General features: G+C 42.4%; 1 protein-coding gene across 10 annotated transcripts in view; it reads left to right on the plus strand.

Annotated features, from left to right (window-relative positions):
- Positions 1 to 26,045, plus strand: part of NLGN1 (neuroligin 1) — a 645,947-nt gene that overhangs the window by 481,533 nt on the left and 138,369 nt on the right. The window lies entirely within an intron of this gene.

Consider the following 26,045-nt stretch of genomic DNA (forward strand, 5'->3'; position numbering starts at 1 on the left):
CTGGCATGGGGTCCCTTTGTCAACACACTAGGGCCGCCCCTAGACCACTAGACCACTGCATCACCTCCCTCTGTCCCCCGCCTCCTCACTCTCTCCCCCTCCCCCCGGCCAAGGAAAGTGACCTTTCATCACTTCTACTGCCACCGAGGCGCAGCCTCCCCTGGAATTTTTTTAAAAAACACACCCCAAAAAACAAGGGAGAAAACAGAAAAGAGACAAACAAACAAAAAACCAGGTTGTCATACGTTTAGGAAATTCCGGACATCTCTTAAAATTCCCCCTGGGTCCCATTTTAGGCATCCAATTTCCATACATGTCTGAAATTTCCCGGACGTATGGCAAGCCTAAGGATTCCAAACCAAATAATTCATAATTTGTTTATTTTAGGATTTATTTCCTACCTCTTTACATTGCTCTCAATGATAAAACAAATAATAAAAAAGTAGCAGCAGACGACATGGTTTTAGAGGCAAACATCGCGGTTGCTTTTTTAATGCTTGTCTCTACAACAATAGAAATGTCACATTTATGCTTTTTCTCTCACTCTTCTATACAACATTTCCAAGGAGGAAAAATCCCTCTTAGGTCTAAATTATGCGCCAACATGGCAGATTCCATTTTCCATTTTTATTATTATTAATAACAAATATTCCAGAATGCATGTTGGTGCTCACAAACTCTGCTTGTCTATCTTAGTTTAGACCACTTATTTCATGCCATTTCAGGTCTGTGTTCACTTCATTAGCTTGTGTTGCTACTTCACTAATCGCAAATACTTGAAAGACTCAATGAGACAGAGTCTGAGAAAGTTAGTGACACTTTCTGTTAATTTGTATGTGAAGCATTGAGCAGTTGTTTCAGCTACTAAACTTTGTTTGCACTTTGGGGGATAAGCCCTCATAAATTGTTTCGATTGGGAAAGATGCTTACAATCTCACTGAAGTGTCCTAACACACATTTCCCAGAGATTTGAAGGACCCTCTCAATTACTATCATAATTAAAACTCCCTTTCCTCTCTTTGAAGAATCCTTGAATGATTCGCTCCAGGAGGAATATTAGTATTTGCCTCGAAAATTTCTGTTAAACAACAATCCGAAATGCTATTCTTATGTACAACTCCATTCCTCGATCATGGACACATGAGCATCTTGGCTTTTGACCTGAAGCAACACAAGCATCGGTGAATGTTAGACCTGCAAGAATAGCTCTCAGGTACTCAACATGCCCATCGCCACCACCTCTGCTTTCGTTTCTCCTAGATGAAATGACTTTACCTTGAGACTCGAGGAACACAGTTCCAAAGTGCTCTGGAGTCTCCATAGCTGTGTCTTCTTCCTCCAGGGATGGGACTGGGATTATACTATTTGTGTTATTTCTGCTGTGGAGAAACCAGAAGCTCACTCCCTAGAGAAGTTAGGCTGGCCTTCTCCTTGCTGTGATTCCGCAGGCAGGTGAAGACTTACTCGTTCCAACAGGCTTTGGGGGAATCAACTGCTATTAATTGAAGGCCTCGTGCAATGCTGTGTTTATTGTAATTATTGGTGTGTTTTAAACAGATTTTGTAGATACATGTGGTTTAAACTATCAATGCTTAATTGTATTTCAGTGACTGGATTTTCTATGGACTTAGTGGTTCTTGTTAAATTATCTGTAAGACACCTTGAGTCCTGTTAGAGAAAAAAAGTGGGGTATAAATTCAAAGTGTTGGTACTGACCTTTAAAGCCCTAGATGGCCTCAGTCCTGTATACCGAAGTCCAGCTCTGAGGGCCTTCTGGCAGTTCCCTCACTGCGAGAAGTGAGGTACAGGGAACCAGGAAGAGGGCCTTCTTGGTAGTGGTGCCTGCCCTGTGGAGCGCCCTCCCATCAAGGAAATAAGGAACTATCTTACTTTTAGAAGACATCTGAAGGCAGCCCTGTTTTGGGAAGTTTTTAATGTTTAATTCTGTATTCTGTTTTTAATATCCAGTTGGAAGCCGCCCAGAGTGGCTGGGGAAACCCAGCCAGATGGGCTAGGTAAAATTAAAATCAAAATTAAAATTAAAAAAATTAAAATTAAAATTAAAAAAATTAAAATTAAAATTAAAATTAAAAAAAATTAAAATTAAAATTAAAATTAAAAAAATTACAATTACAATTACAATTAAAAAAATTAAAATTAAAATTAAAAAAATTAAAATTAAAATTAAAAAAATTAAAATTAAAATTAAAACCACAACCACAACCACAATGTTATTTCCCAGTTGTGGCTGATAGGACTGCTACTCCCAGCTGCGGAAACATGCTCTCTTGCTCCCTATGACTCTCAATGCTGCATCTGCCCAAACCTTCCCCTGCCCAAGCTTCAGAAAGATTCTCTTGGGGCGAGGAAAGGGGTAGACAGTGGCGATGACAGGTGCTTGGAGGATTGAGACAAACAGGGCTCTGTGAGCAAAACGCTGCTTACCTTTTTGGAGGACCTGTATTACAAACAGCTGAGGCATCCCTCGATGCCCGTTTTGCGCCTCTGTATCATGTTATGTCTGTCCACCTATCAACACTGCTAATGCCTAGCCACTCCTGAGGTTGCTATGAAGGGCAGCGTAAAAATATTTTAAAGGAAGTTCCCAGTTTATTATAGCAAGTATTGCTGCAGATGACTTTGGTGCTCCCAAATTCCTCGTACTGTATTCTTATTATTGCTCTCAAAAGAAAGGGAGACAAATATTGGAGAAGGTGTTTGGATCCAAGAGGCAACCTGAGTCCAAGCCAGAGTGCGTGCCATTTCAGTAGTTCATACTCTTCCATCTTCTTATTTATTTTGCACAGCTTTGGGTGTCTGGTTGAGTGACATTTGAACGTCTTTCGTATCCGAGCTGCTGTAAGTGGCTTGATTTCCAATCTTCTTTAAAAATGCACCACTACCTGCTCTTCTCTCTTGTAGATGAACTGTAATGAAATTTGCTAAGTGCATAATGTGTAGGATCTGTTTTACAGCCAGATGGTGCACTTTGTATGCTGTGTACAAGAGCAGGCACTCTGGGTAGTTCATTATTACAGAAACCAACATGAATTATGCACATCCATCCTCCATGACCATATATCTGAAGTTGCACAATAATCTCCTTTCTTTTGCATGGCTAGTTCCCCCGCCCCACCCCTGGAGAAACCATGTAAGGAAAAGAAGTGAGGTGAATATATCTCATTGGTTCAAAGTGCTTCAGTGGCAATACTTTTCAGGGTTTTACTAGTCCTGTTTAAGATGCGTTTCAAAGAAGATGGGTTGGAGGGGGTGGAAAGAAAGAAGTTGTGGTAGAATATCCCTTGGAATTTGTAGGTGAATTGGAAGTCCCTGTTCTGGGGGCAGGGGGAATCTAAGGTAGTGCATGAGAAGCAAAATACTTTGGGAAAAGACACTGAAATGTTATCTAGTGGAGCCGATTCTATCACATATGTACTGTCAACACCTTTGAAGGTGACCCGGAAACTACAATTAATCCAGAATGCGGCAGCTAGACTGGTGAATGGGAGTGGCCGCCAAGACCACATAACACCAGTCTTGAAAGACCTACATTGGCTCCCAGTACATTTCCGAGCACAATTCAAATTGTTGGTGCTGACCTTTAAAGCTCTAAATGCCCTCGGCCCAGTATACCTGAAGGAGCGTCTCCACCCCCATTGTCCAGCCCGGACACTGAGGTCCAGCTCCAAGGGCTTTCTGGCGGTTCCCTCACTCGAGAAGTGAGGTTACAGGGAACCAGGCAGAGGGCCTTCTCGGTAGTGGCCCTGTGGAGCACCCTCCCATCAGATGTCAGGGAAATAAATAACTATCTGACTTTTAGAAGACATCTGAAGGCAGCTCTGTTTAGGGAAGTTTTTAATGTTTGATGTTTTATCATGTTTTTAATATTCTGTTGGGAGCCACCCAGAGTGACTGGGGAAACTCAGCCAGGTGGGCAGGCTATTATTATTATTAATAATAATAATAATAATAATACAGTGGTACCTTGCAAGACGAAATTAATTCATTCTGCGAGTTTTTTCGTCTTGCAAATTTTTCGTCTTGCGAAGCACGGATTCAAAAACCTCAAAAAAGTCTTCAAAAACCTCAAAAAAAGGCTACCACACCACGTGCTATGAGTTGCTCCTTGAAGTCAAATCGCAACTGCACCTCTTCAAGCAATGCACCCTGGGTATTAACGGTTTTAAGAAAAAGGAAACAAACTTGCAAGACGTCTTGCGAAGCAAGCCCATAGGGAAATTCGTCTTGTGAAGCAACTCAAAAAACGAAAAACTCTTTCGTCTTGCAAGTTTTTCATCTTACGAGGCATTCGTCTTGTGAGGTACCACTGTAATAAATGTGAAAGCAGATTATTAGAAAATTAAAAGAGCACTGCTGAATATGGCCATAGGCTTATCTTGCCTAGCACTGGACTCAGCTATACTAGTTAAGAAAAAACCTTTTATATGCGTTAAAACACTGTGAAACCAGATGGTCCTGTAGACTCCGGTCTTTTGCCAACGTGATTTCCCAGAATACAGTTTACAATGCTTTTTCCTGAAATGCTTTTTTGATGTGTCTCGATCTAGCCACTCTGTTCTTACAGTGGCCAACCAGCCATAAGCAGATCCTGATTGCAACAACACTCTTTCCGCTCAGGATTCTGCTGTGTTAGTGAAGCTGTGCTATGTTACTTCTTCCTTACCAGTACCAGATGTTTCGCTTTGGAAGCTTGACTTGGCAAAGATAAGGTGCTACAGCTTCCTCCAAAACAATGCAGGAAGTGGAATTTTGAGCATGCAATTATAAATTTCACTATTGCCAAAACTCCTCATAGAGGTCCCACTTTTAATAACGACTCCACTCCCATTGACTTTCACTGTATCTTTCTTTAGTGGTACTGTTGAAGGGTTTAGGCTGTTTAGCATTCTGAGTTTTATTCCTCTGTTCCAAACATCTCTACCTAGAATGGCGGAGAGCCATCATTTCATTATGAGCATCACATCATTTGTAATGTTGTGCTGATTCAGTGGTCAAAGCACCCTGCGCCTTGCACTTATTTGCTGGCCCAGCAAATTCTTAGAGCCGGGCCAGTCGAGTTCCATTAAAGAAGTCAAGTACACGCTTACTGTTTTATGTCATCCATAATTTTCTCCCTATCTTCCCGAGAAACTGCAGTCACACCAAACGTGACCCACTCATTTTTTGGGGGGGGGGGAATAGCTTGGAATAACTTGATCGAGAGATAAATATTTAGACTATTCGTTTGCACACAAAAGATGTTGTGTCATGTTACAGCAGCAGATGCTAATTGCTAGTAATTGTTAAATGACTGGGTTTTTAGAAAATAAAGCATGAATGGGGGGGGGGCTAAATCTTGCAAGTTGCAAAATTATCACCCTTCTCCCAAATCAATGCAAGATTTTATTTTATTTTTGCCTGTGGTTAGTTGTGGAATCTCAGTGGAATTTAAGGCCTTTCCATCCCCTCAAGCATTGCAAGGACTGTTCAAGGGCTCATTTCAGCCCTGGGAAATGGCAGAACTTTGCGGGCTGAACTCCTGCATATTCCAACCAGCAGGCTTTGGTGAGGGCAGGTGGTTTGGATGTCCAATATTAATGTACAGCAGGGAAGAGAGCCCTTTTTTCACTCCGGGCCCCACATTTCCTCAAAAGCAAACTTCCAGGGGCCACATACCAGTGGTGGGTGGGACCAGATATAAAATTAGGTGGAACAAAAGACAGGATTCTTAGCTTTTGTGCAGTAAGCTGCATCCCAGGCATGCAGAAGACAGAGCTTTCCACACCTACACACCTCTCTATCCTCCACCCAGGGAAGCCAGAGACATTGCTACAATTCAAGGCAAACAAAGGCACTCAAGGAGAGGGAGAGCTGAGCCAATGTGGAGCATGACCTAGATCTAAGGAGCCTAGCATGACCTGGAAAGAGTGACTGTGTCTCCCAGGCCTGAAGTTCTCCATACTTGATAAGCAGCCTGTTGAAGAAATGCTGCTTCTCCAATGTTTGGTTAGCTAAGCTTGGCAGCAGTTGGCCATTTAGACTTCTCAAGGTTTACTTGGTTACCAAACCTCCTTTCCAGTGTTACATTTGCAGCGTGGAAATTTCTCACCGCTCAGGTAACTCAACAGTAGCAGGTGATGTGGCCGTCATCTCTCCCATGATATTGTTGCTTGGGTACTTGAGAAGAGTGATGTCATGGAAACATATGAGTTTCTCTCTATGTGTGTGTGAAGAAGGAAGCAAAGGGCTAGAGGAAAACATTCAATTTCCAAAACATTTTGAACCTCTTAAGTCCTTCATTGTTGAGTTTCAAGTACAGAAGTTCAAGAGCATTATCATCTATTAAAAGTGGAGACCATAGAACAAAAGATTGAACTTCTGCTTTTGAAACTCCAAAATGCAAGGATATTTGCTTTCTGCGTTTGCCTCCCCACCCCCATTTGCCTGGGCTTCTCCCTTTTTGCTGTATTTCTCCCACATGGCTTGGGATTCAACATCTGTGCTGTAAGATCTGTGCTGCAGGTGGTACAAAGATAAGGGGTTTGCTGAATGCCCTGTTGAAGGGACCCCATAGAGTTAGGACTCGTGCCCCTCAAGAAGCAGCATAGGCCTGCGGGTGATGTAATGAGATGAGAGCCACAGTGAATTATTAAACTACACACACACACACACACACACACACACACATGCAATTGGGGAATTTTTTCTTAACCCTTGAGACTTGTTTCCTCTTGAGATCGATTTCCCCCCTAATTACAGTGACATATCCAAAACTTGTTTAAAAAGCATTGCTCAATGTTGATTTTTCTCTTCCCTGTTCGTATTTAACCTACAAATGCCAGTGACTCATATTTGGCCATGGTGAGGCTGATGCTCTGTTCCTCAAAACTACACCTGCCATCGATGAGTCTGCCTGACGTATGACAGCACCTTCAGAGGAAGAAAAATCAATCTGGGTTGTTCCAACTGCATAATCTGTGCTAGGCGTTTCCAAATGTAGGCTACCATTTTCATGCTTGTTTTCCTGGTGCAAAGAAGTAGAATTCCCCAGAAAGCCCATTTGTGGATTTTATAGGTGGGATACCACTGGTTCTGCAGGTGTTGTTGGACTTACAACCCCCAACAGCCTCAGTCAGTGTGAATGGTCAGGGATCATGAGAGTTGGAGTCCAGGAACATCTAGAGGGTCTCGGTTTCCCCATCCCTGGCATATCTGAATAGTGCCCATTTCCATTTTCACTGCCATTCCTTCAGTATGACCAACTCAAGAGAATACAGTGGTGCCCCGCAAGACGAATGCCTCGCAAGACGGAAAACCCGCTAGACGAAAGGGTTTTCCGTTTTGGAGGCGCTTCGCAAAACGAATTTCCCTATGGGCTTGCTTCGCAAGACGAAATGTCTTGCGAGTTCCTGCGGGTTTTTTTCCCCTTTTCCCCCCTTTCCCTAAGCCGCTAAGCCGCTTATCAGCTGATCCGCTAAAAGCCGCTAAACCGCTAATAGCGCTAATCCGCTAAGCTGTCAATGGGCTTGCTTCGCAAGACGAAAAAACCGCTATACGAAGAGCCTCACGGAACGGATTAATTTCGTCTTGCGAGGCACCACTGTAAGCTAGTTTTTAAAACAGGCACCAATATAATATTCTGTCCCTGTAGAAACAACAGTAACAGTAACTGACCCAATGTCACCTAGTCTGGGCTTCATGAATGACTGGGAATTCAACCCCACTTGTATTCGCTTAAATAGTCACTGAAAACTATTTTCCTTTCTCTTAAGCATCCCTTTCTCTTGAATCCTTTAATGATGCTGATCATTTTACAGAGAACTAATCTTCAGAATTAAGGACTCAAGCAAGAGAGTCCAAAAGCTTTTCTAATTGGGTTGATGCATGGGCTAGCAGAGTAATTGATTGACACCATGATCGCTTAAGCACACAGAGAGCTAACAGAATCAGATTAATGAAAACATATGGTAATTACAACTGTGGAAAAACAAGTTAAAATCTATAATAGAGCCGGAGGGTAAATAAGCAAAAAAGTAAGATCCAGCAATCGTGCGAGTTTAAAAACAACATAATTTCTGAAGGAGAAATTTCTTGAATTTTTACAATTTTTAAATGGAATTAAACACTGCAGAAGTCTTTATTATGTAAGTGTGATTTTACAAGACCTTCTTGAACCTTAAAGAAACACAAAAAATGCATAAGTGAAGAAGTGTCTAGCAGAGAATTACTTGATTTATCTCATCTCTGTTATCAAACCTTCATATCCTCTGGCTAGGTTGCTGGGTTTCTTGTGAAATGTTAAAGGAGACATGTGCTCATAGCTTGGAATGAACTCATTCCGCTGAACCATGTTCACTGAACAAAGTCAAAAATCTCTGGATTACACCTGAAAATAGTTTTATAATTGCTGGGTGAACTAAAGGTGAATTGGGTTCATTTTGGTTTAGAACTTTGAAAGATTTCTAGTTCATTCCACATTTGTCCCCACCACTGAGTCAATCAGGAATCTGTAAATAAAGTTAAAAGCAAAGCATTACAGCAATCTTCTAAGGCTTATTAGGCAGATACAGAGGTGTGATTGTTACTAAGGATGCATATAGTGCAATCCTAAAGCAAGATCCACCAGGATGAGTGGGGTTGGGATCCAGTGGTTCTGTGGCTGAATGGGGAAGTTCATTGAAAGGCCGGCATTACTCCCCCATCCTGGCTCAGCCAGGCCCCAACCTGCTGAGCTAAGCCCAGTGTAAGCCCTGAAAAATGGGCATTCTGGGAAAATAGCAGGACCAATACTGGCTAGATCCTAATCCCATTCAGCCTGGTCATGTGACCTTGCTGCTCAGTTTAAATTGAGCTGGGAAAGGGTGGCATAACCTAGCAATACTAAGTATGGGAAGCCAGCATAAGTTTCACCAACTTAAATTAAGCTGGCATGAAATACACCACATCCTAACTGTTCAGGAATGAAATTGTTGCTGCTGACTGAGACGGCATAAGCCATTTCATTTTTCTGTCTCATTCATAGGGCACTTGAGATTTTCTCTGGAAGTTTGGTGGCCATAGGGTTTTGTGCTTACCTTATCATTGTGAATGGGACGCGGGTGGTGCTGTGGGTTAAACCAAAGAGCCTAGGACTAGCCGATCAGAAGGTCGGCGGTTCGAATCCCCGCTACGGGGTGAGCTCCTGTTGCTCAGTCCCTGCTCCTGCCAACCTAGCAGCTTGAAAGCCCATCAAAGAGCAAGTAGATAAATAGGTACCGCTCCGGCGGAAAGGTAAACAGCGTTTCCATGTGCTGCTCTGGTTTGCCAGAAGCGGCTTAGTCATGCCGGCCACATGACCTAGAAGCTGTACGCCGGCTCCCTCAACCAATAAAGCAAGATGAGCTCCGCAACCCCAGAGTCGGTCACGACTGGACCTAATGGTCAGTTTACCTTTACCTTTACCTATGCTATTGTTCCCAATAAACATTTCAAGGCACTCTGCACCCTCCCTGCAGATCGTCTCCTGATCTGAAAAAGTCCCATGGGAGGGAATGTTGCCTCCCCCTGGGCTTTTCTTGAACTTTGGGCACCTGGGGAGGGTGCAGGATGCTGACCATTGGTGAGGTGATTTGCTGAATTGACAGGAAGGACACTTGCTAGGATTGCTCAGCCACCTCAGAAGTAAGGTAAGTGCAACAGGAACAGGAAACCTAACATTGCACATGGAGAACCTCACAAAAAAATTCTCTCCCCTCTGATAATTTTAAAACGTGTTTTCTTTTCTAATTAATTGATGGAGAACAGTCAGGGGGGAAAAAACCACAGGAGAAAACTTTGATGCAGCACTAATTAACATCATTCAAGCTGCTCAGGGGAAAGCGGCCACCAATGGGAAGTTGAGAAAGGGTGTGGTTTCTGTGTATGAAGTGAGAAAAGAGTGCATAGGACACAGGGACAAGAGGAGAGTCAGAATGAAGCCATGTACAGTGTACTCTCTCTACCACTGGTCTTAAAAAGGTAAAGGTACCCCTGCCTGTACGGGCCAGTCTTGCCAGACTCTAGGGTTGTGCGCTCATCTCACTCTAGAGGCCGGGAGCCAGCGCTGTCCGCAGACACTTCCGGGTCACGTGGCCAGTGTGACAAGCTGCATCTGGCGAGCCAGTGCAGCACACGGAAACACCGTTTACCTTCCCGCTAGTAAGCGGTCCCTATTTATCTACTTGCACCCGGGGGTGCTTTCGAACTGCTAGGTTGGCAGGCGCTGGGACTGAGCAATGGGAGCACACCCCGCCGCGGGGATTCGAACCGCTGACCTTTTGATCGGCAAGTCCTAGGCGCTGAGGCTTTTACCCACAGCGCCACCCGCGTCCCTACCATTGGTCTTATCTTTACCCAAAATATCGGACAGAGCAGAAGGCAAAGCAGATCATTTGAGAACTTAAGAAGAGCCTGCTGGATCAAACCAGTTGCCCATCTAATCCAACATCCTGTTCTCAATGGCCAACCAGATGCCCCATTGGGAAACCCACAAGGAGGACCTCAACATAAGAGCACCTCTGATTTCCAGCAACTGGTCTTCAGAAGCATTTCTGTCCTCCACCTGTGGAAGCAGTGCAAAACCATCATTGCCAAGAGCCTTTGATAACCCTCTCCTCCATGATTTCTTTATCAAATCTCTTTGTTACACTTGAATTCTGCTTTGCAACCAAATGGTGCTAAAGGTGGTCTAATAGTTTAACCCTACATCCTGTCTACCTGCAATCAATTTTACCCTAAACCCAGGGAGATATGGGTAGGCAGGCCTCTTCTCTTTAACTGGGACATATAGAGGCAAATCTGTGCACAGAGGCAGTAAACAAAAGATGTTAATATGGCTTTTATTTTAAGTTGTCTGCCACAAGTAGTTTCCCAAGGTATCACAACAATTGCCTATGAAATTGACAACTTGATTATTCATACTTCTCAGGGTATATAACAATGTGGAAGACTCCTTGAGATAATGGCACTTTGATTTGAAACACAAATCAGTAAACATCCCGTAGCTGTGTTTGGTGCAAAATGGGTTTGTAATCTCCGATATTTCATAGAACAACAATTTTGACTAATTCTGTTTTGTCGGACAGAACAAGCAAAGGATTTTTGTTTGTGAATAGATTGTGCATTGTTTTCAGGGTGCCTGAATCTGAATGCAATTTCTCAGGGAGCAGTGTTGCACTTTGTTTCCCTTCAGATCTCTTTTCCTTGGTCAGAAGATCAACTGCTCCCAGTGGGCACTGTTGCTGCAAAACATCATGCTCCACTTTCACCAGCTTCCAAATTATCCTGTTGACTTCAAAGGGCCTCTTTGGTGACATAAATGTCCCAAGAGTCTGCAGTATCAGGTCAGGCATAGAGAATCATTGGGATCTGTAGTGAAATGTAAATGTCAAGGTCTGCAGTGGAAGATAAATATAGTGGGGGGGGGGGAGCATAAATAGGATATTTACAATAAAGCATTAATATAGGTTAAATTGCCCAATAAAGATGAAGGAATTGGTCTGTTTCCAGACTCTGTTAATCAGTGATGAGCAAATCTGCCAGTTTTAGTTTCCCTCAGATTCTCATTTTTACAATATCCACATTTCCACATCTGTTTTCAATTCCCTCCCAAAAAAATACTTCATAAAAAAGCAGTATTGTTTTTGTGTGAATATATACCAATACACAAGGGATGCGGGTGGTGCTGTGGTCTAAACCACAGAGCCTAGGACTTGCTGATCAGAATGTTGGCAGTTTGAATCCCTGCAATGATCCCTGCTCCTGCCAACCTAGCAGTTCAAAAGCACGTCAAAGTGCAAGTAGATAAATAGGTACCGTTCTGGCAGGACGGTAAACGGTGTTTCCGTGCGCTGCTCTGGTTCACCAGAAGTGGCTTGGTCATGCTGACCACATGACCCGGAAGCTGTACACCAGCTCCCTCGGCCAGTAAAGCAAGATTAGTGCCGCAACCCCAGATTCGTCCGCGACTGGACCTAACAGGGGTCCCTTTACCTTTACCTTTTATACCAATATTCACAGTTTTGCAAAGCAAATTTCCCTAAATAAACCTTTTAAATCATTCATATATATATATATATATATTCATATATGCGCAATTTATTCTGATATATACATTTTTGTACATGTTACTTGGCAAAAAAACTGCAAAATTCAGAGAAATGTAATTTTTGAAGAATGACTATGCTCTGTTTCACATATTGTTTCAGAAAGTGCAAAGTATACAGATTTGCCTTTGAATTGAACTGGGTGTATCCCACAACCCTAGTGGCAATTTCACTGGTGTTCATTCATAATTCCATAACATCCTGTTTCTGCATTAATCTGTGGCTAAGTAAACAATCCTATACACAAACAATCCTATACACAAGCAGCTTTCATTTATGCCAGCATAAATGAAACTGGCATAAAATGTACCCAATCTAAATTCCATTCAGGGCTACTACTGGATGAGCTGTCCTAAGGCTGGGCAAGGGGAAGCAAGTCTTTGAAATAGTGTTTGAGTTATATTACCCTTGTTGTTGCCTGAATACCAGGTTGGCAGGCCACATGGCTGAGCTGAATGGGTTTTAGATCCCGCCTATGTCCCACTCACTAGTCCTGCCCTCCCCATGCCCCTTTTTCAGACCTTATGCCATCTTTAAAGATGCTGGGTTCAGCTCATCTGGTTGGTGGGGGAGATACACCAGCATATTGCTGGCTGAGCAGAGGATGAAGTGTTGCACCAGCATAGCCCAGTTGCACTACAAATCTTCCAGCTCAGCCTGAGATCTGCTGCTGGATCCTAATCTCATTCATCCAGAAAGATCTTGCCATAGGATTGCATAGATAGAGATGATAGATAGATAGATGATAGATGATAGATAGATAGATAGATAGATAGATAGATAGATAGATGATAGATACACACACACATTCACATTTAAATATATATTTAAAATATGCATTTTATCAAACCACATGTACTTAATTATGTATGTATTTATATACATATTTTTATCCCAATGCACAACATTTATAAGTTTATTGTACCCTAAAGGCAGATAAGTTTCATGCATTTTGGGATAGTTTTTGAATTTAGGGCTCTGTTACAAAATTCAGGGAAATATGGATTCTGCCCAAACTAGCTGAAGGGGTGTGAATTAGGTTAGTTCATATAAAATGTTAGCCAAAAAAATTCTCCTCTATGTCTTTTATCCAATTACTTATTTGCAAACTCCCAGAAAGATGTGCTATGTATCATGCATTCTTTATTATGCTGATAAGGATGAATTTAGGCTAAGAATTTCATCCAGCTATAAACTGTACCCACCACAAGCTTTCTCTCCCCTGTCCTCTCTTCCTTTCCTGCCCTACAACAAGTCCACAAGAATGCTGAGGTTGATCCAACAACTACTTGCTGACATATGTAATAGTGTGGTATGTTGGAAGAAGAATTCCTCAACAAACTAATTAAGATAAACAGATGACTAAAACAAGGCTGCCTGTTGTTATCTAGACTGTTTTATATTTTGGAAATGGCAGAAAAGTCTGGATCAATGTATGCAAATGACTTAGTATTCATATCTTTGACTTGCTTAGGCTTGAAGATATGTCTTAAAAGGTCCACAACACAAGCAAAAACATCTGTTTGATGTGCTCTAAGATGTGATGGACTTCATGTGATGAAACTCAAAAGCATTCATAAACTGGATGAACACATATAGCTGCTTTGTTACCTGAATGCAGATGAAATTTTGGCACATGAGAGATAAGACTCAGTGGTAAAGTTTTCATGCATAAGGTGTCGCATTTGATCACTGATATTTCTTGCTCAAAGGATCCTAGGAAGTGGGGCTGCAAAATAACTCTGCTTGAGGCATTGGGAAATCAATTATAACAGGTAAAAGTAGACCAACAGTCTGACTCAGTATGAGACAGAGTTTCACAGGTTCACATATGGTGGGTATTGTTCAGGGTCAGAGACAATGAAAGGATTATTGCCCTTACAAATGGCTATGCTTCTGTGGTATTATTCCAAAATACTGATATCCAAGTATTTCTGTAGTACCTTGCCAATAAATGATCTCAGGATTGTGGGATCTGAACATTACATTTCCCCCATTGATGTCATACGTGCCCTGACATACTGCTCCACAGATGACATAGCAATTCTTCCAAGTGACCTGAATTTGGGGAGCCTTTAAGGCATGTTCCTCTATAGCACTTGGAGCTGAGATGCAAGGTAGTCAGCAAGCTAAAAGCAGAAAGCGGACCAATCACGCCTCGTTAGGTCTTCTCCAATCAATCACGTCTCGCCTGAACCTTTAAGAGAAAGAAACAGACCCTCAGGCAGCTAAAACTTCCAAGTGCTCGAGTCACAGAGTCATTGAACATGAAGTTCTAGACCCGATCACGCATTTTCTGCAAGTATGCTTTGAATAACTTTGCAATTCCTGTTAGAGGAAGCCTCCTGTTCCGCGTGACACAGGATTTCCTGCTTTAATGAGTAAAGGGCAAACGCACTCATGACAGACTGTAGCATTATATCGTTTCATAGAAACAAAGGATTGATTCGCCTTACCAGACTCTGAAATTTTGTTTGGCCATTTACTACCTTACACAGAATCACATCATTTGTGTTTCTATCTAGTTTGGCAATGTTTGGTAACCACTCTTGGAGCTTTCAGGCAGGGAGACTCTCGCCTGGCCTTGCTATCTAACATCTTTTAACTGGAAATGTTGGGCACTGGAAAAAGGATCTTGCCCTTTGTAAGTGGGTTGCCATTAAGCAACCTTCCCATAGGGGGAAACAGTCTGGCAAGAAAGAGAGACTAGATTAGAACTCTACGCTTGCAATCTAGAGACTAACACTTTGACCTCACAATTACAGTGGTACCTCTGGTTACAGATTTAATTTGTTTCAGGGTGCAGTGCACACCGAAAAATCCTTAACTAGGGGCACCGCTTCTGTGCACATGCGTGGCGCGATAGAGCACTTCTGTGGACACACACGGTGTGCAGAGCACTTCTGCACATGAGTGAATGGCGAAACCCAGAAGTATACACTTCCAGGTTTGCTGTGGCCATAACCCAAAGATTCCGTAACCTGGACGTTACGCAACATGAGGTACCACTGTACAACAGCTTGTGCAAATGTTCAAGATACATATTACTGACCTCACCAGCTGTACCCTTTGGCCTGCAGAAATATGGGAGTTGTTTTCTTTAAAAATTATTTGTTCCACATCACCCTTTATTATTTAACAGATAAATTTACCCCCCAAAACATCTAATGGGATTTGAAAATCTGATGCACAACTGAAGGAGGACTGTCCAAAGAAATACTTTCCCCCTCATAATGCATGTCTATTAAACAGAAGAATACACTTACCAGGATCATAAGAACTGCAGAATTGTCTTGCTGGAATGGGACAGTGATGTTACATTTTCAGCAGAAGCCTCTGTGAGCCCACAAGCTGGACAGAGGCAACTGCCCATTGCCATCCTGTCCTACAGTGCTAACCTACTTCTGAAGATGGAAACCCACTCAGTAAAAGATTCTATGTTTAATCTCAGTTATTTTCACGTCGGGTTTTAAAAGAAGGTTGGGGAACATGTGTCCTTCAGCATGTCCCTGGACTCCCAAGTCCCATCAGCCCCAGCCAGCATGGCCAGTGGTCCTAAATGATTGAACTGAAGTCCAGCGACATCTGGAGGGAGACAGGTTCACCAATGATGATTTTAAAAGATTAAGAAAGATTCCATTCAATAGGAAGGTAGGAGTGGGAGTGATTTTATGGGTTCAAATTGAAATTATGACATTTCCCCCCTTTTTGAACAAAATAATAAATCCATGATTAGACAGCTTGACTGACAATCAGGCAATAAAGGGTGATTAATCATGAAGGTTAAATGTTCTATATTTAACATGTTGGGTTAACATGAAGGTTAAAACGTTGTAAAATGTTGTGCATTGAGTAAATTCCTGGTACACCAAATGTTGAGGATGTTCCACATCAATTGTAAACTGCTTAGAGGTCTTCTGTAGGGTAGGTGGTATAAACATTTTGGTCAATAAGTTAAATCATAGAATTGTAGAGTAGAAGGGGTCCCCAGAGTCATCTAGTCCAGTGTTTCCCAACCTTGTGCCTCCAGATGTTTTTGGCCTACAACTCCCATCATCCCTAGCTAGCAAGACCAGTGGTCAGGGATGATGGGAGTTGTAGGCCAAAAACATCTGGAGGCACAAGGTTGGGAAACACTGATCTAGTCCACCCCCTGCAATGCAGGAATATTTTGCCCAATGTGGGGCTCAAACCCACGACCCTGAGATCAATAAAAGTCTTGTGCTCTAAATGAAATGCTATTTATGGTTGCAATTTGGAACGAGGTTCCCTAATGCAATGGGGTTCCCCCTCTTCTCTCCTGCATGCCCCTACATACCCTTTAAAATTGTTCGACCCTCTGGAGCAGATTTAGGGGATGAGCAAATGTTTCAAACTCCTGGGCTGCTTTTTCACAACAGTACTGAGACTCTGCACAAAGTATCATTAAGTGCTGCCATTAAACATTCCTATTAATAGCTCTTTATCCAGCCCGTTTGTTCTAGTAATATTCCTTCACATGCTCTCTGAAGCCTGCAAATGCTTGTTTATAACATGAGTACTATCCTCAGTTAGTCATGATTTGGGGGGGGGGGGGAGAGAGAGAGAGAGAGAGAGAGAGAGAGAGAGAGAGAGAGAGAGAGAGAGAGAGAGATATGCCCACAATTTCTTATCTTTCTTCATAAGTCACTCTCTCCAGATTCATAATTATGTTAATTGCTCCGCTCTCGTTCCCTCCAATTTACCAAGCACTTCATAATATTAAAGTAAGCAGAAATGAATGCCTTATTCTATATGCAATTAGACGAGGGCTGTATTAAGGGGGAATATAGCTTTCCCAAATCCATAATACAATGATTGCCTTTAAAAAACGATTGGAGGAGCAGCAATGAGTGCGGCAAAAGTGTGCAACGTTCAGCACAGGCAAAGTTTTGCACTTCAAGTATATTTATCTTACTTCTCTCGGCACGGGTTGTTTTCTTCAAGCTTGCCACCAAAGCGAGGCAATTAAAAATAATGGTGATATAGTTTAATGGGACAAAGGGATCTCCAGTCCCTGTGGATAAACGATTTCTCAATGCAATTTATTTTTCCTCCTGTTTCTTGTTAAAATATGTAAATAAGTAGAGGACACCCTGCAGTCATTTTCATTACCTTTTTTTTGTGTGTGTCACTTGAAATATGTTAGCATTGTTATGATGGGTGACCTTTGTGTGGCATAGAGGTAACCCGTTGGTAATTGTGTATTGAAATCTAGGGTGATTGCTCCAGCAGTGTCTCAATAGCATAGCAAATAAATGGTTGTTTATTTTTCAGCTGTTTAAAAGCCTATCACTGTTTTACAGTTCTAAGCCCACCCTCCCATATGGTCACTGTGACTGGTGCCTCAGGTAGAATGAGCTCTACAATTTCAAATCTAACAGAAAAGCCTAATTAACTCATGACAGTCTGTTTATGCTGTCTTCTCTATTATAATAGGGACTGTTAAACATCAAGCCATTCTCTGTTGGCATAGATCCCAACCGGGGTTGTGTTCCTTGACCATCCCAGAGTGTGATATGATAGCATATTGTGAAATGTCTCTGTGTGTCATTATGACCATTTTCCCAGAACGCAAGTTCCTTAGCATGAAGTCAACTAGCGTTGCCGAAACTCTTTAGCTGAGACCTTTATGTCTCTGAGGTGGGGTAAAAACAGCCCTCGGAGATTGCCACCAAGACCATATAACACTGTAGGTCCTGAGGGACCTACATTAGCACCCAGTACATTTCCAAGCACAATTCAAAATGTTGGTGCTGACCTTTAAAGCCCTAAACGGCCTCAGCCCAGTATACCTGAAGGAGTGTCTCCACCCCATCGATCAGCCCAGACACTGAGGTCCAGCTCTGAGGGCCTTCTGGTGGTTCCCTCCCTGCGAGAAGTGAGGTTACAGGGAACCAAGCAGAGGGCCTTCTCGGTAGTGACACCCACCCTGTGGAACACCCTCCCATCAGATGTCAAGGAAATAAACAACTATCTGACTTTTAGAAGACATCTGAAGGCAGCCCTGTTTAGGGAAGTTTTTAATGTTTGATGTTTTAATGTGTTTTTAATATCCTGTTGGAAGCCGCCCAGAGTGGTAGGGAAGGCCTGGCCAGATGAGTGGGGTATAAGTAATAAGTTGTTGTTGTTGTTGTCATCATCATCATCACCATCATCTTGGGGCAGGCTAATTCTAAGAACTTTCAGTGGGGAAAGTTCTCCTCACTGAAAGTTATATATATATATATATATATATATATATATATATATATATATCCAACCGAGTGGGCTTATATAGTATACCACTGTTTTAGATAGAGATAAAAGAGAGAGCTGTGATGCTGTTTCAAGCTGTGGTTTGGTTACTTTCAGAAGGCTGGTGGTATTCCCTTTTCAATTAGGGACACATTGACCTCTGGGAGTAACACTATGTCACAACCTTCCCAGAGGAATTCTTGGCTGCCGTTGGTCTTCCTTAACCTGGCAATATTACCACACTTTTTGGAAACGTGAAGGGACTGGGATGCAGTGGCGTAGCGTGGGGGGTGCAGGGAGGGCTGGCCGCACTGGGCGCAACATCTGGGGCTAGGGTTAGGGGGCGCAAATCCACGGGTTAGGGGGCGCAAATTACTTGCCTTGCCCCGGGTGCTGACAACCCACGCTACGCCACTGCTGGGATGGAGGCAGGTAGCTGCGAAAGCCCTTTCTTTTTCTTTTTACTTGGGCCTAGCTCAAAGTGAGCTACTCATTGTTGAGTAGAGGCAGCTGTGAACTAATCTCCTGCTGAAGACGTGTGCCACCCCTAGCAGGAAAAGACAGGAGGAGGTCAGGTGGTGGGGGTGGGGGGTTCACAAAATGTTTGGAGGCAGGGAAACAGACAGGAACACTGGGGGATGGATGAATAGGGTGGAGAAGCGTTCATGCCTTACTGTGTTCTCAATGACGTCATTAGGAGTGTGGCAGGAGCACGAAGTATCAAAATGGGTTGCAGCATAAAAATCATTATTTCTGATAGCCTTAGAAAGCTTGGTCATTATTAGCTACCAACAAATTGCAGGTGGGAGGCTGAGTCGTGACTGCTTGCCTAAACTAGGAGTGGAGAAATCTATCATTTTGGGGTTCCCCTACCCTCTTATTTTTACAGTCTTAAGTTCATTTCACTTCTCTGCTGCATCTGTTTTAAAACTTCTTTTTTTTGTTAAGTCTCCATGAAAATTTGTACACATTTTTATATGCATTTCTGATTATTTATTATACACAATTCTGCGAGTACACTTCCCAGTCGTAATGCATTCTCTGCACATTATTTTCATTTATACACAATTTGTGCATGCTTTCCCCTAATATATGATTTTTGTGAATTAGGTAGGTCCACATTAAAATGCAAATGGAAGAAATTTCTCTACCATCCTTATCCTAAGTGATTTCAAGGAAGCAGCAACCTGGGATTTTGCAGCCCCATCTCTTAGCCACTCTGTCACGCTCTAATGGAGATATTCCTAAATATAAAACAATAAAGTGCTATGGAACAGGCCCAAAGAGAATCTTTCTCTCTCCATTTTGGAATGTTGACAATGGCCTCCATTGTATTCTACCTTATTCTGCTAGTTTTTCTGCACTGTGAGATCTATATTAAGGTAGGCAGGTTGTTCCAGATCTGGGCTGCAGTGCGGCGATTCTTCTAGAGAGCAGGTTTTAAATACTGTTTGTAACCAGCAAAGAAAAGCTTGTCAGATTGATTGTCTGTTCAACTTTTCTGCAACTGCTGTAGGAGCGTTTGGTCAGTAGATGGAGCAGCAGGTCAGAAACTTGTCAGTTTTCCCATGTGGCATCTTTTGCGATGACCGATGCGCAGAATAAAAGGGTATTCACTTATTCCAGGTTTTATTTCCCCTCTCACCCCTGTTCACTCATTAGTGCCTTGTTTATGGAAAAGTCCCATTTCTGCCGAGAGATCTACATATACCCAGCAAGCAATTATTCCCACAAGACTGAATATTCAGTGTTGTTAAAATTTAGAAATATTGAATATTTATAAACGAGGAAGTAGTTGGCATGCGGGGGGGGGGGCACAGGCAACAAACAACTGCAGATCTTTTAAGAATACCTATTGCACTCTTTGTGAAAAAGCTTTGTTTATGGAAGCTCATCTGACTTGATGACTTCAAGGTGGTTTTTTTTTTTGGGGGGGGGTGGAGATCCTGTTCTTTGGCCAAGACATATCCATATTAGTTCCTTTAAATCCATCATGTTCTTGATAGTTCCAGCTGGTCAATCTGTATAGCTGTGCTGCTTAGTATACTATCGTGAATAGTGTTCTAGAAAGATGCTTATTTGGCACTCCCTGGTTGATTAAATCTTAAAGTACATGAAAAGGCTCTTATGCTAATCTCTAACATGAAATCAAGAGCTAGCAAGTCGCTCTAGTAATTAAGGACCAAACACATCAATTAGTATCTACTAAAACTCAGCTTCTGTACAGTTTTAATTACGTGTTGCCCATGTGTCTGGTTTCCTTTTGTGTTAAAGGATGCCTGTGTTATCTTCACCAAAGTCTGTGATGATACAGTAGGAACATCTTGTTTATACTATCATTTTATCCTCGGATAACAGCTCCTTCACTCATTTTAACTTCTGGTTTTTATTGTTGTCATCTCTCCCCTGCCCCCCATCTAGTGGAATAATTCTGAAGCTGGAATGAATAGAATATAAACGTCCTCTTGCAAAATTAGGGCTCACTTAACATTGTCTTTGTTTCATCCTTGTAGAAGTTATTGCAAAAACAATATCAGAACTCTTCTCTGAGATTGTGTTTGCCATTACCTAGGGTGTGCGCAGGAGTTCTTTGTTGTGCAATTTCAATCATGAGAAGCAGGTAGGGGGGTTCTCTCTTTCGTTCAGCTTGCATGGGCATCATTAGCGGTGTGTGTGATGGGTTGGAGCCGCCCTCCTGACACCAGCATCCCTGATGCAAACCTGGATGGGGCACTGGCTTGGCAGTGGTCCCAGTGGTGCACCCCCTTGGCCGCAACTTTGCAATCTTAGACACAATGGAGGTAGTTCATGCTGTTTAAGCTACAGGTCACATATGAACATTCTTGAACATCCTATCCCATGTTTATAGGTGGTGGTCATGATTCTAATAGTAATGGTGGCAACTCTACCTTATCCTGTAATTTTCTTCTGTTTCAATTATTCCTGCCACTTCTCTATTCCTAGATTCTGTAGTAGAAATTTATAGCAGGTATAAGGTGTCATTTTCATGTGCGCCTTATTAGAAAATGTTGTTAATGAATGACACTTGGAAGCTGACTCCAAAATTCTCTCCATAAACATTAATTCTTCTTTTTCGTTTTTTAAATGTGAACATTACACCTAGTAATATATGTATTTGTCTCCAATAAATATTTATATAGATTTGGAAGTGCACTTCGTTATTGAAGTCTCTGCCCACTACTTCCAAATGCAAAGCATTCTGGAGCTGAGCCAGATATTACTTAGATATTAAGTATTTGTCTGGAGCCATGCCCAATTAATCACTGCATGAATGGCTACTGGATGAATTATGCTCTTGTAGCAGTATGGAATGAGCCAGCCAACTGATTACCATAGACACATGGGAAGCTGTCTTCTGCTCAGTTCTGGTCAATGGTCTATGTAGCTCAGCATTGCACTGACTGGCAATGGCTCTCCCGGCCACTCCATGCAGGGTGCTCTCCCAACCTTGCCTGGAAATGCTAGGTATTGGACCTGAGGACTTCTGCAGGCAATGTGGATGCTCTACCACTGAGCTATAAGCTTCAAACAACCACAGCCCTTCCTCATACTGGAAGCTGGGAATAGAATCTCCTCTCCCCATGCCAGAATGGTAGTGGCTCTGGAAATGTAAAGCCTTGCGACACACTGTGTTCCTCCTGATTTGTCTGGTTGGTGATGTTGGAAGGATTAAAAGGCCCATAGCTCAGTAGTAAAAGCATCTGCCTTGGAAGCAGAAGGTCCTGGGTTCAATGTCATCACCTCCCAAAGGATATTGGAAGAAGTTCAGAAAAGGGAAACCAGAACGATCACCTCCAAGGAAGGAGAGTCCACAACCTCCTGAGGGAGACTGTTCCACTGTCAGAACAGCTCATACCACCAGAAGGTTCTTATTGGTGTTTAGTTGGAATCTCCTTTCTTGCAACTTGAAGCCATTGGTTCGTGTCCTACCTTCTGGAATGGGAGAAAGCAAGCTTGCACCATCATCCATGTGACAGCCCTTGAGATATTTGAAGATTGGTATCATATCTCCACTCAGTCTTCTCTTTTCCAGGTTAAACATACCCAGCTCCTTCAACTGTTCCTCATAAGACTTGGCTTCAAGAAGTTTATAAAATTGTGTGTGGCATGGAGAAAGCTGATGGAGGAAAGTTGTTCTTATCTTACAACTCTAGCATCTGAACATTGGAAGATTAAGGGCAGATAAGAGAAAGTACTTTTTCACACGGTTCATAGTTAAACTGTGGCACTCACTATTACTAAAGGTGGTGATGGCAGCCAACATAGATGGCTTTAAAAAGGATTAGACAAATTCATGGAGGAGAGGGTTTTCAGTGGCTACTATCCATGATGACTATGTTCTATCTCCAGAGGCAGTATGTGTGTGAATACCAGTTGCTCAGAATCACAGATGCTCTTGGGACCATGTGCTGCTTGCCACAGGTACCTGGTCAGCCACTACAAAAACAGGATGCTAGACTCAAAGGGACATTGGCCTGATTCAACAGGCTCTTCTCATGCCCTTATGTTGTTCTCATACACAGCATCTCCAGGGAGGCCGGGGAGAGTTCCCTGCCTGAAACCCTGGAATGCTAGATGGTGATCTTGAGCTAAATGGACCAGGCAGCTTCTTACGTTCCCGTGACCTTGTCTCAGAGTTGGGAACTGAAAAAGATGGCCTTTACTCTGATCAATCTCTGCAGTTCTGTGATTGCCAGTAGCAGCTGTTGCCTCCAAACCATGGCAGGTGTTGCCTCCAATTAGCTCTGCTTGCAGGGATTTATGGAGGTGGGGAAAGAGGAGTGAGGTCCTTAATCATGTGTAAGACAGCCACCATGGTGGAATTCTCTTCAAACCTTCTGTGATCCATTATATTAGCTAGAGGCCTTTCCAAGCTCCTTCCTCTGTCTTAATGCCATGATGCGATTATAATGAATGTTTCATGGATGGACAGAGAAGATACTTCCCTCATTAGAACAGTGGGTTTCAAGTATACGGCTTTTTGTATTTCTTGTGATGTGGAATCTGCTAGGCTGAGATTGATCTGCAACATTTGAAGTCTGAAGCCGTTGTGGAGCCAACTTTGACAAATAAAAATACCCTTTGTTGGGGCTAAGCCATGTAATAAACCCAACTTTTCAGTTGCAGGGACTTCATCATATCCGTGCAAAGCCAAACTTTATAAATATAAGTAACTTGGGTTGGGTTTTTATTCGGCTGAGTTAGCTGCAGTTAATAAAAAGGAAGCAGGGATTACCATTTGGCTTTGGTTAAGCCAGGGGTGGGAATGCTCTGGCTCTCTGGATGTTGTTGAACTTCAACTCCCATCTGCCCCAGGGGATGATGGGAATTGTAGTTCAACATACAGAGCGCCAACCCCTGGCTTCATCCTTTATCCTCTCTTTGGAGCACATAATTTACCAAGTTATGCATTTGTTCATTTGCTTTTGCACTGAATATTAATGCCTGGGGGAAAATATCTATCTGGCTGGGTCTCAAAGTATTAATTTTTTTAATGGTCCAATAAAGGTACTGTTCATCATTTCTCTTCCTCTCTGTTTCTTGTTGTATTGAACCAACACATCTACCCAAACTGTGATCTGTTAGGAAAAGGATAGCAGGTCACCGGCTTTGTGCAGCACATCCTAGACTTAAATGATGCAATCTTCTAGCTTCAGTCTTAATACTGGAAAACAATTCCTTGTTCTTTTGGATAGCACAAACAATGTGGTTGTGACATTACCAAGTGGAAGCAAATTGGATCCACTGTGGCACACTGACGAAGTCTTTAAAAAATGCAGCAGACCAGTGAAGCTCTCTCACAGCATGCCGTCTCTTCTGCATCACCACTTTTAGGAATTTATTTGTTCAAATGTATTCACAGGTAACACCAATAACGGGCTTCGGGCAAATGGGAAACAAAAAGTGGTTGAGCCAGTCTATGCAAGAGGGGCAAACCATGGCAGAAATAAACTTTCCAGTTCAGACAGAAATGACATGCTAAATCCATTATGAAGATTGGCAGAGCAACTCATGGCCTACATGAAGCATAAAGTTTGGCATGCTTAATCCCATTGAAATCAACCATGAGCCTGGTCATTGAGGTATTGAGGTGAACTCACTGGGTACATGGGGATGTACCAATTCAAAACATCTCCAATTCATGTTAGGTGTGCTCAAGGGAACTGAAGGGCAGACTGAATCTAATGGGATGGGATGCTGTGGAAAATGGGGTGGTGGTAAAATCTAACACAGCATCCTGGAAGAGTGCAAGGCTGGCTGAGTGAACAGTGACCACGAGCACTTCAACATTTTGTTGCGGGAGACACACCTATATTATATTATCACATTTTCTTTTGCTTTCAATTAGGGAAGGAAAGGGACTGGAACGTAAAACCTAGACAAAGAAGGAAAGAACGCTAATGAGGAAAAACAGTGGGGTAGGGTGATGAGAAATATTAGGGCAAGGAGTGCAAGTAAATAGGACAGAATTAAGCTTCTTAATCACTTTTAATTTTATAGCTATAAAATCTAATGGTTAATTTCTCTGGCCTTTTTTATTCTCTAAGCTCCTTAATTACTTAAATTACCTTGATTGTGAGCCCCTTGGGAAGACGTGTGTGTGTCTGTGTCTCTGTGTGAGGTGGGATACTGTAATCCACTCTGAGCCCATGGGATAGGGCAGGCTATAAATCTAATAAAATTATGCAGATCAAAGGGATTGCCCAGATGTACTTTCTGTGTAGGATTTTGTTTGCGTGATTCAAGTTTTCAAGGAATGTGGGTTGTCTGTGCATATGGAAGGACTGGTTGAAAGGGCAGAAACATGCGCCGGGAACGAAATGGGATCAAGAAAGGTCATAAAGATTCCCCATGAACTCAGTGGGACTCACTTATGAGTAGATTTGCATAGAACTGCATGATAAATATCCACCCTTTGGCTATAGTAGATCGACAAGGGGTTCCAACCTGAATGAAATATTGGGGGGACTCAAGAAGAAGAAGCCCCACATAATCAATCACAAGATATGACAAATGTACACTATTTCAATGGCAATACCCATCAACTTGCCAGATGAGCTGCCTCCCTCAAATATTTTATTGGGGAGGTGAAAGGACCTAGACCCCTAGGAGTTGGCACCTATGACCTATGCAGTCCCCCATAAATTACTTCTGTTGCCATTCAGGAAATCTTCTGTGGTGAACAGTTTTATAGTCCCTTGCAGCTGATCATCCCAGCATCCTGCTAAGCATCTATGAGGTGTTGGAGCTTTCTGTATATTTCCTAGAATGTAGTCCATAAAACCTAATGTGGGAGCCTCTCTCTATTTTTTCAAGGTAGCCATTTCAGCCAATCATTCCTCCAAATTAAAAAGCCATCACTTGTAATTTGACTCAATTAACAATTTTATAGGTGGCAATTAACTTTATTGTTAATTGATTCCTCATGAACAAAATGCTAAAGGGAAATATGCACAGAGTTTTATATTTAAAGCGCTAAGGAAAAGTACGCAGATTTTACGTTTATGCCAATTGTGGAGAGTATTTTAATGCCAGGTTCGCTATGTGTGTGTGTGTGTGTGTGTGTGTGTGTGTAAAACATTATTTGTTTCAGGACACAAATATTTAATGGCTGCCACACAATCCATTCAGCAATAGATAATAACA

This window comes from Podarcis gaigeae, assembly GCF_964106915.1.
Source record: "Podarcis gaigeae genome assembly, chromosome: 5".
Lineage (NCBI taxonomy): Eukaryota > Metazoa > Chordata > Lepidosauria > Squamata > Lacertidae > Podarcis > Podarcis gaigeae.